The following is an 11,834-nucleotide window of genomic DNA, read 5'->3' on the forward strand; positions in this document are numbered from 1 at the left end:
CAAAAAGCACTAGCTGGTAAATACTTCAGAAAGCCTCAGCATGAAAGTAAGTCACTAGTGTTTAAAAAGGGTTACTTGAAAGTTCTCAATAGTTTCACTCAGTTATTTCAGACTGTATTGCTGAGTGCTTTTCACCTCAGCCTTACAGACCAAATAAATAAAGATTTTGTCCAAATAAATATGTGCTCTCCTCTTAGAAAAAAAGCATAACAAATTCAAATCAAGTCTCCACTATTCAAAGAGAAAGTATTTTTCTTTTCTATTTCTTCAGAAATACCTTTGGCTTGGAAAGACCTTTTTACGTGACATTTATGGCAAAATCCAATATTCAATATTTGAAGCTAAAAGGTGTTCATGCTATCTAGGACACATGCTCTACAGCAGTGATACAAATATATCTCAGACAAGCTGCATGACACAGCAGGCAGAGGACAAGACATCTATTCAGGGGACAGAGCATCTGTTCCTGACCCTCACATAGCTCTGCCATGTGACTGGGGGGAAAATGATTCTTCTCAGCTCTGGTTTCTTTGTCTGTGAAAATGGAGATGGATATTCATATCTGCCTTCTGATATGCTGTAGAACATCAATAAAAAAGAAATTTTTGAGTTGTGCTTAAAAGTGTTGTGCTTACAATCACATCAACACTTTTACTTGGAGAAATTAGTAAAGCAAGAAATTATTCATCATACTCTTCTAGAAATATATACTTCCAAGTCATAGCCTTTGGCTGATACTACTTTTCACTGAAGAAGGTAGTTGTTTTCTTTTTCAGATTTGAACTTCTGCCCATTCAGATTGACAGTTAACTTGGGATTCTATTTACAGGTTAGGTTTTATATGTTTGTGTGAATTACTAAAATGCCATTTATGTGCAAAGAACAGACTCAGCAGGTCAGTAATGACAAGCAACCTTTAAAATGTCTTTATTTTTGTTTCTGAAGACCTTGCGTAAAAGAAAATATGGGGGATAAAGATCTGAAAAAAAGTTGTCATGTCTATTCAGATGTGCATTGATGCATCCTCCAATACCCAACAAAGTTTTTTTACTTAAAAGTTCAGTAAATGGGGGGGGGCTAGGTCTGTAAGCCAGTTGAGCTCAGAGCTTTATGAAGAAGAAGGGGTAGATGTAACTCCAATATACTGTGAAGAGCTTGTAAAGAGTATTTTATATGGATGCAGAAAATCAAATCAAAACAAAACAAAAAGGGGTAAGGGAAGTGTAGGAAACAGTGTTTTGAATACCATCCTGAATAGATACAAGAAAGGCAGAGAAAAAGAGATGCTTTGAGTAAGAGAACTACGATTGTCCTTTGTGATGCCAAAGGATGAAGCACAAACAAATGGGAGGATTCAAACCTTCCAAGGTTACCTGGGTGTTCTGTCCTTTAGTTGCCTATATCTAGACCAATGCTAATGTTCAATCTCATTAGAGTAATAAACATGTCTAAGTCATTTTTTATTCCAATATTTTGGTTATCACCAGTGAAAATTTAATATTTAATTGAAATATTGAAATGTATCAAATTATTCATAAGCAGATTTTGCATTATTACATATTTGTACAGTTCATTGACCTATTTTGTTTGCCAGCTTCTCCATTTCTTTAAGCATTTGACTTCTGAATATTCTGTCTGTCTGCTTTGGTAAAAGTCTATGTTTCATGCCTTTCTTGTGTTTCGATGAGACAAAATATTTGAGCTACAGCAGCCCCATGCTGTTGTATTTTTACACTGGTTATATACTTAACTGAAATAGAAATTAATCTCAGATCCTACTAGTGTGACTTTGAGATTAATTTAAAATATAAATATTAATTTAATATATAGCTCAGGGCAATGATAGTGAACTAAGAGATGGGCAGGAAGAGGCTGCTTAACTGACATATTTTAATTCACATCCACCAAGCACTGATGTGGGGCTTTTCCTTTTGAGCAGGAAAAGGCCTGGGAACCTGAAAGCACAAGGTTGTTTCTGTTTCTGCAAGGTCTTTTGTAAAACCGAGTAGCACGAAGCTAGGAGATGTGATCGATCTTTTTGAAGTCTCTCCTCTTCAGCCACTGTGTAAGGGGAGGCCACGTTAGTGGGCACACAGAGTAAAGTCACAGGTCAAGGCAGTTCTTCACAGACTGGCAGTCAGGCATGTGGGAACAACTGATACCATGTCTCAGGATGGTGAAGTGCTTCTGCTGCGATAAGGATAGTTTTGCCTTTGGAGTAATTGGTGGAGATGGCTGTTGGGGAAACCTCTGTTTGTGTGTGAAGATTATTTATTTGGGGAGCCATGGGGACACCCAGGGACTAGGGACAACCAGCCCATAAACACATACTAGAGGGAATGTGCTGTACAGCAACAACCCTAATTCAATGACCGTGAATGTTTGTGAGAGCAGGTGGGGAATGGATCGCAGATAGCAGTGAAGCGTGAGTGCCTTTTCTGTAAGGCATCTCCTATGCTCATTTTTGGGTTATCCAGTGTTCCACTGGTACACAACAGGTAGAGCTGCAGGCAGGTTGTATTTAAGTCAGCTGGGACTGTATGTGGCTCTTGTTTGCCTGGGAATCTGAAAAGTAATCAGAATGACCTGCTCTACCTTTTTTGTTTATCATTCCAAAGCAGGTAGGAGAAAGAGAGCAGTAAAGGACATAAAAGTCACCTAGGACAGAGTTTTCTAGACTAAAGAGGCTATCTAATAATTCATATCATTCTTTGTTTAAATAAAAACTTTACTGATGCTTTTTTCAGCTGATGGCACATAAAGAGTGGCATGAACCTTTTTACTGTCTGTTTCCAGTGTGCAGCTGTAACTATAAAATAAGGATATGGGAAGTGTTGCCTTACAGCACAGGAAAAGCAAAACACCTTAAAAAAGATTTTGCTCTCATGATTCAATTAAACAACACAAGGCTGTCTAGAAGTAATTTTAAGCTCTGGATGTCAAATACCATTTTCATATCATATTATCCCATATTTTTGTCCTGTGACAGTGACAGAGAGCCTGAACTGTTTTGTCTACTCTCAAAACAAAAAGTATTCAGATTCTATAAATGGTATCAGTCATAGATCAACCAAGGAAAGAAGCAGTCTAACTCACGTGATTATCGTGATATATAAGTTTTGGTTTTCTTTCTAAGTTTTTAGTTTTCTAAGTTTTCAGTCACTATGGAACCGTCATCACCTGCCAAAAAGGTGCTGAGGATATCACTAAGGATAGTAATTTTATCTCACAAGTGTCAAATGCTTCATAGCACAGAGAACTGGACAACCCCAATTCTATTCCCTCAAGTTTAAGAGAATTTATCCTTTGTAGATTTGACCTGACATTAAATAATGCAGACATCCAGTCAGTTTAGTTTTCTCTCCTGTCAAAAGAAGCATACTATTTTACAATATAGTGCAATGTGCTGGCGATATCTGCATTTTTGTGACAGATTATTGAATCAGTTACCTGCATCAGAAGTTGAATGAAACTTCAATCAAAGGGTGAACCCATCCTTTTGTTGGGGGGTAAGCAAATGTGCAGTAGATATTAGGTCTGTCAGGTGCATCGTGTCATAAAGAGTTAACACAGACAGCATGTACCCAGGTTGCACTTCCATCTGTGATTATTTTGCACTCACAGCAGTCCAAGCAATGAGAGTGTTACCTTCAGATGTCATGTTCCTGGTGATGTTCCTGAATTTGTAATTTCCTGTGTAAATCATGTATTGATAAGATCAGGATAAAAATTACGTGCCTTTGCAGACAGGTGCACTTAGGTCAGGCAGAGATAGAGCTGTAGTGGTCAGTGGTACCTAGGTGTTACAGACAGCATGGAAGGAAAAAAATCCAGAAAAGACAAAGATTTAAGTTTCCACTGAGGAATTGTAAGGTACAAAAGCACTATTTACTTCATTTCACTTAGTTCTACACCTCCATGCAAAGTGGGCGCTGCCACGTGGTCCAAGGATTTGTTTTTTCTGCTCTCTCACATCACAGTTGGTGAAGAAACAGTTGGCGGTGCGATTCATGCCCTTGAGATGTGTTAAGGTATTGTGCTATCCTGGTTTTCACGGCAGAAATATTTCATAGTAGGGAAAAACCAAATACACTGGTGGTGACAAAGCTTTGCACCTTTGAAACTGTGTATAATCTGCTCTTTGTAAAAATACTACATCTCCCTAAACAGGCTCTTTCCTCCTAGGTAGGTTTAGCAAAGACTGTGTATATATATGCACATGCCAGCTTGTTTCTACGTATTTCTTCACGTAGTAGCAAATCGATGAAATTATATAGCAGCCAAAGCCCTAGAACTTGATTTTGTAAAATCTCTGATTTCACTGGGTTTATTCCAAATATCATGTACAGTTTATCTCTCAACATGCCTGAAATGCTTGCTATTTTTTAACATTCATATTTCACCAGAGCATGTTACAAAGAGGAAAATGTTGCTTTCCAGTGGATTGTGGAAACAGATTACTGGGAAATGTTGGGAAATGTTAGGAAATGCTAAACCAGGCAAGATATGGAAAGGTGGGGTAGATTTCTGAAGGGAAAAAGAAACAGAAAATAGAAAGAGCAATAAAGTTAGTGCTACGAAATTTCTCTTGTGGAAGTGTTGTGGGTTTGATTAACAGGGCTGATTTATGTAACTGAAATTACTGTAGCCATCAAATTTTAAGACTTTTGAAAAGTTTTTTCTATCCTGGCAAAAGTCAAGAATATCTTTTATTTCAGCAAAATTGAAAAGGATGACAAGCATGGAACTATGAAAACAGATAGTATCTGTGCCTTAACCGTGGTGTAGGTAAGTTTTAGAAGCATTCTCAGTATTCACTCTTGGTCCTGGAGCCCAGGGACCTACTGGACTAGGTACTGTACTGTAGATTCTGTTAGTACTGTTAGTATTGTAGACTCGGATCCTGTAACAGTATTTCCTTCCAAATAAAAACAGAGGGATTCTACATGTGCACACCATGGTCAACCACGGAGGCAGAATAAAACCAGGTTTATAAAGGAGACCAGGACCAAATCTGTATCTGCCATGTGGTCTAGGCTCAACTAGATTGACTTTATGGGTTGTGTGTCTACATTCCATGTTTTGGTTTGCCCACCTATTATTAAAGAGGAAGAATGGAAAATGTTTGGAGAGAATATTAAAGAAAATGCACTAATCATGAGCTAGATAAAAGTCATAAGTCCTTTAAGGTGATCTTAGTAATATTGTGCCAGTTTAATTTAGTTGCCATTTATTTTGCTTTCTACAAAGGACCCTGATGCCTTTAGGACTGTCGATTCAGCTGAATGGCATGTGTCAACTGCCTCTTCCCTTAGGAAAATTAGTACATATATTTGTATGGTTATGGAACAACTTTGCATTGTATATTTATTTGGTGTAGGAAAAATCCTTTTCATCTGAAGTGTTTTATTTTTTATTTTTTATTTTTTTTGTACATGATCCCATCTCAATAGGGAAAATGCTATAAATCTTTCGGCAGTCTGGGAAACAGTCTCAGAAGAAATATTAGTAATAAGCAATATTTGGTTAATATCTATTGCTGGCAACAGAATTGCCAAAGGAAATTTCCCTCCTACGACACAACCTGCACTACTGTTTGCTCTGTAACAAACTGAGGACATTTTGGGTGACATAGTCAAAAAAACTTCTGTCAATATTGACATCTTCCAGAATTTATTGCTACAGGATATAAAATGCGCATTGTTTGAAGCTGGGGAGATTGCTTCCTCAAGAAGGCTTAGCGGTTTAAAAGATTGTAATAATTTCACTTGACATTTAGGAAGGTCTCTACTGCCCTGCTGGAATCAGTTTACAGAGGTGGTTGCCTATTTGAGCCCTTTAGCTGTTGCTCACAAACATTGTCAATAAACTGATTCAAGCAGATTTTCTTAGAGATGTGCTTCCATTTATTGCTACAAAATGTAAAAATATGCATTAAACTTGATTTTGGTGAATTTCTGTCTAGAACCGTGCTGCTGGTGTTGACTTCACTGATAAAGCAACCATTTACAAATTGCCCTTTTGTTCTTATTTTCATAGAAGCCAAGCTGACTCACCAAGACATCACTATGATAACTTTTAGAAAGATAAGGAAAAAAAAAAAAGACTATTTGTCTTAGCCTACCATTTTCTTTAGACATTTTTTCTTCAGAAAATGTAGGTCATCAACAGGCAAACACTTATTTTCATGCGCAGCTGAATTATAGGGTGCTTGGCTAGTAGAAAACAGCAGTATTTTAGACTTGTCCCTGCAGAGCACTAGATTTAAACACAGATGTGTAGAAATAATAAATGAATTCAAGCATTACTTCATTTTCTTTAAAGCACAATCTCTAAGTTTTGGTTAAGTACCATTGCACTTTATTTTAAGGTATCACCTGTTCATTAGACTCTTCCCCACAAGGGTCCTTTAGGTGTGCAGGTTTTATGCTGTGAAGGCTTTCCAATTCACATCTTGGGAAAACTGTCTCTGAAATGTGAATATTTTGCAGCATTTTTTCACAAGCTGAATGGCTGGACCTGCCATAAAACTCAGGCTTTTACAGAGCCCCGTATGTACTGCCTGAATAATGGCCATGAGACAGTGGCATCTAGTGTTCTTAGACTCTGCTTTTCCCTCTGGAAATTATGCAAACAGGAAGAAATAAATATGGATGCCTGTGACATTTTCTCCTCATACCTCAAAAAGGCCATGAGATTACTTGGTTCCTACTGAAGCTTACTGTAGTGTTGCAGTGTCCCTCACGCCTAGCAGGCGTTGACCACAGGCTGGCTCAGTTCTGCACTGCGGCAGCATGGATCGGTCGGGGTCACAGGCAGGGCACATAACCTCCTCCCAGAGGGTTTTTGGTTCCCCACACCGGCGGGTGGACCTGTTGGCATCATGACTGCGGCGACGGAAAAAGGGTCGACTCTCTTTGAGCAGGGTAAAAGGTAGTTTATTAAGGGGAGTCTGGCAAGGAGCTGCCAGAGACCACTGCTGCCCAGAGACAGCCCAGATCAAAGCCCTGTGGCCACTTATAAATGGGGGAGGACCCAGGGGTGGCGACAATGGGTCAGCCAATCAGGGAACACGGGGGTGTAACAGGGGGTGTCAACTTCTGAACCATTAACAAATCACAGGAGGGTAGGAGGGGATTCCCCGGGCACCAGCCTATCACTCGACGCCTCTCCTGGATCTTTCCAGAATCCAGGGAAGGGTCCCAAAGTGACAGACAGGGTGACTAAAAGGCGAGAGAGGGGATTGACAGGGTCAGGTGCAGGAGAGGGTGATTGACATAAAACATCTGGTTATATAACTAACTCATAGGGGGAAAACCATTACAGAAAACGAGGGGGGTGGGCACAGTGGAATGAACCATTACAAAAAACTTATAAAACTTACAAAAATAACTTAATAACTTAATAAAACAATTCTTGCACCACCACACTGTAGTGAGAAGGGAATACTTGCCTGGGAATAGTGAAGAGATCAAGTCATTACCTAGCAAGCAACATGACACTCATTGTTGTCTGACATGCAAATTGACTGTGACTAACAAATCCCTGTCCCTGACATCCCACCAGGTTTTATACAATAAACATAAAAAAAGCAAGAAAATATGCTAGGCTAAAGAAAAATGGAAACAGAGTTTGTTGGTGAACTTCTTGGGATTTTAAATCTGCTTCCCAATGTCAACCAGTTTTGGTTTTCCAGATGAAGTGCCACAAAAGTTTTCAAACGGTCCATTACCCTTGTGTTGATATGAACACACATTCGTGATCCAATTAACTTTTTCCTTTCTATTAGAAGTGTGGGCTGAGATGGATTTCCCAGGCAGGTTTTTTGCATGCTGGAAAAGTATTTCAGGCCAACCTGGGCTGCACAGTCTTTGGGCTAAAAAGAAGGCCTGCTTTACTGCTGTAGACATCTAAGTACCCTTCTAGCAATGGAGAAATAAACTATATTATGTGACTGGTTACTCAAAAAGTGAAAACCTATGACATGTTTACTCCTTGCTAAATCAATACATCCACTGGCTTTTGAAATTTTGTAGGGCATATAGAGCTGTTCAGGAACTAGGAAATTGTGCAGAAATGGGCAGATCATACTAAAATATCTGTTTTATTTGAATTTAATTTTATTTAAAAACACCTTGCTGCATATAATAAAAGAAGTCACAAGAGGTATTGTAAGAGATTTCTGCATTTGTCAAGCAAACTCAGTAGTATTATCTATAGATAAACCTGCTTGATATTTCCCATCATCAAATTCCTTTTAACCTTACTTTTAAAGTTGCTTTTAATTTTTCCAAGTTAGGAATAAAATTTTCCACGCCATAGCTTTGCCTCAGGTTGTGTTTTATATTTTGCATTTTAAAATTAGGCTTGTCTGAAGGTAAGATAATAATTCTGGTATTTCTTTCCATTCGGGAATTTTACTGTTCTATGCTTTAACGAGGCTTGAAATTTGTCTTATATGTATACCTCATGATTATCTGCCCCAACTCACCTTTGAGATGTTTAAATTTACACACAGCTTGGGGACTTTGCAGTGCTCAGCTGTCTGTTCTTCCTGATCAGCAGTTCCTTCCTTGTTCCTAAGAAGAGATGGAGTTAGCACATGCGTTTTCCAAAGCATGTTTGGGCACATGCGCTTCTACTGGTCTACTAAATTCATGCTTGTCTTGAAAATGATACCTCATGTGTTATCTGGATATGAGTACTTTGTTTAAGTTTGGATACTGGGAAAGAAAATAAAACTAGTGTCTTCTCACAACCACCTTGCCCCCATGGTGGAGGCAGAATCCAGTGGGATAAAAACAGGGAGGAAATCTGAACTGAGGAGGAAAAAGATGAGAAATACCAATAAAACAATCCCCCATGGAAATTCTTCCTAAGGAGTTAAACCCAGGTTGTGCATAATGCACAGCAGTGAGCATAACACAGCACCCAAGAGACAATGGGAGTTGAACAGAATATGATTGTGTGCATTTACATGATGAAAGCCTGTATTGCCTGATTAAGTTTGTCCAGGCTGTTTTCATTCTGGCTTTCCTCTACCTCTGAATGCTTGGCTTTGAACCAAAGAGTTCTTCAAGTTCTTCTAACATATAAAGTGTCATATATAAATGGTGCCTTTGTTTTGAAGTTTGTCACTTCACTGCTTCCTTCTCTTCACTGAAGAAAAACAGAACTCATTAAAGACGATCATGAACAAAGGAAAATATACTGGTAAAAATTAATTTGAGCAAAAGTTGAAGCTTGATATTGGAATCCTGAGGCTGTTTTGTTGAAGCTGAAAAGAAAATTATTCTTTTGACATGAGGAACACGATAGGTGGACTCTTCATCAAATCCTTTCGCTTTGATATGCAGAAGTACTTGCATGTTAATTTCACAACAGATTTGACAAGAAGCTGCTGGCTTAATCCAAGCTTTCTCTGAAACACTTGAAATGATCATTCAGACATGTTTATTTGGGAAGAGATGAAAAGGCCCAAATCCAGACAATTCGCTTTTACAAGCCAACTATTAAGGACAATGAAAAAGAAATAACATCTGGCTGAATGGGGGCTGTGACAGCTGAAAAACGAACAGAGTTTTTTGGTCAGTAATTGTGACCTCACTTCAATGCTATATTCATTTGCATTTGTGCTGCTCCTTATTTTGACCAGTGAAAATGTGATCTGATCCACCTGCCCTTTCTCATGGAAGGAAACTACAATGTTCATATTTACTTACAATTCAAAGTATATTTCAAGTTCAACAGCAAATACAAGACAAATTATTCTGATCTGTGTAGTCAGAAATAGCTTTTAGGAGAAAGTAAACTTGTACTTGTTGGTTTTCCTTTTTTCTTCTTTTCTGTTTCAGTACACTTTGTTCAGAGAGAAGAAACAAGAACAAACAAAACCCATCCATACAAAAACCAAAGCAAAAACTCATCAATATCTGCTTCTTGCATTGGAGGGATTCTTGATCAAATGGAAAATGGGCTTGTTTGGCATACCTGTGTATTGAGGGACCCCTACAAGAAAGAGACAACAGGTCTGAAAGCAAGACAAGAATCATCAGTGTGGACACACAAACACAGTAGGGACACAACAGAACAGAATGGAGAGAAACATTATTTCCTGTTTAGTGTCTGAATTTTGTTTTTCTTAATTTCATTTTCCCTGAACAGAACATTTGGGAAGAAGAATGGAGACCATGCTTCGTGTCAAACCTGAATAGACCTGGATATGTCACTCCCTTTCCATTTCCTCTTCCCCTCACCCTCTTAACCCTTCAATTTCTATGAAGATTCTTCTTGGGTGAAGTGCCCAGTTGTTGGTTCCATGTGTTGACCTGCCTGTGCACACTTTTTATCTTACAGCCCCTGCCTTGACTCGCCTTTCCTCTGATTCCTCCTGTTTCATGCTGCAGAGCTGCACAGCTACAGCTGATTCAGATTAGACCTCCTTAGTGCCTGTGTGAGCTTACTCTTCCAGAAAAACCTTTGATCTACCCTCAGAGTTCTTTGTTTATACTTTCTTAATCCCAGTATTAGCTTGGTTTTGGTAGCTCTTAGTTTGTCTGTAGCAACCTGTGAAACTGCTTCTTAAGTGTCATGTCTTCAGGAAGGCTTGTATTTGAAGGATTCCTAACTTGAAAAGAGGCCACACCTCAGACAGATGTCCCCACTAGGGCTAGAAAAACCCTACGGCCTTTATCTCATCAGTTCCCAAAGCAAAAAATAAAAAAGGGCAAGTAATAATTTTTGCACCTGAAAAGTGTACGGGGGCAGTATCTAAAGTGAGATCTTGGACATATCCATCGGACACAGAACTGTAAAATGCCTTTTCAGCCTTCAGGACTTCTAGATCTGTACAGACCAAGCAGAGAGAGAAGTTCTCATTGAAGAAGGTAGAAATCCAAGGAAAGCTTGTGTCAAAGGGGAATGATCCACCTATGTCTGTCAAAGGTCAACATTTAGTGTTATATTAGCAAGAGCAGGCAACTGTAGTCAAGGGAGTGATCAAAGAGATATTCTTTGTAAGTGCTGACCTTCTTAGTCACCTCTACATATCTTTTAAAGGGACCTAAACCCCACAGTTTTAGCTTTTTTTTTCAATCTTTAGACAAATAAACTTCCAACAGAGGACTAGAAACTGTTATTCCCTTCTAGAAGATAGAACAGGAAATGTTGCATATTTTTGTTGTTATTGGCAGTCTTGCTTCCATTTTTTCTTACAAAGCAGACAGTGGCAAAACAAATAGAACAAGTGCATTTTTTTTTTTCTCTAATACTAACAAAGATATCTGTTGGAGGTGGAGAGTGTGGTCTCTACTGCTTTAGGTAAATGTGGAACGGTGACTGTGATAGAAACAGGGGTGTTCTCCTCCAGGAAACTTCTTGTGAAGGTAAATCCTCTGGAATTTATACATTCAATGGGAGCAGAGATGTAGAAAGAGATCTACACAGATACAGATTTGTGTAAGGTTAGTGGAAATCTGCTCTAGCAAAACTACAGTGTTTCTATTGAATCCGAAAGTTTGTGTTGGAAAGTTTGGCAAAATTAATGATTAATATATTTTTTATACCATGGAAACATGCAAAGTAAGCTGGAAGGCAGCCTTATTGGTCATCTAGTCAAACTACTCATAGTTAGAACAACTTATGGTGTTTCCATGAGATATTTGCTTGACTTGATGTCTTGGAAGACTTCACACTTTTTCTGGGCAATTTAATACAGTCTTTTGTTAAATTTCACGGTAAAGGATTGGGGAAGGTTTTAAGTATGCTACTTATCTATTTCAAAAATATAGAGAAAGGGCATTCTTACTGAAGTATCTTGTGCTTGACTTATCCTA

The sequence above is a fragment of the Hirundo rustica genome, chromosome 3 (assembly GCF_015227805.2).
Source record: "Hirundo rustica isolate bHirRus1 chromosome 3, bHirRus1.pri.v3, whole genome shotgun sequence".
NCBI classification, from domain to species: domain Eukaryota; kingdom Metazoa; phylum Chordata; class Aves; order Passeriformes; family Hirundinidae; genus Hirundo; species Hirundo rustica.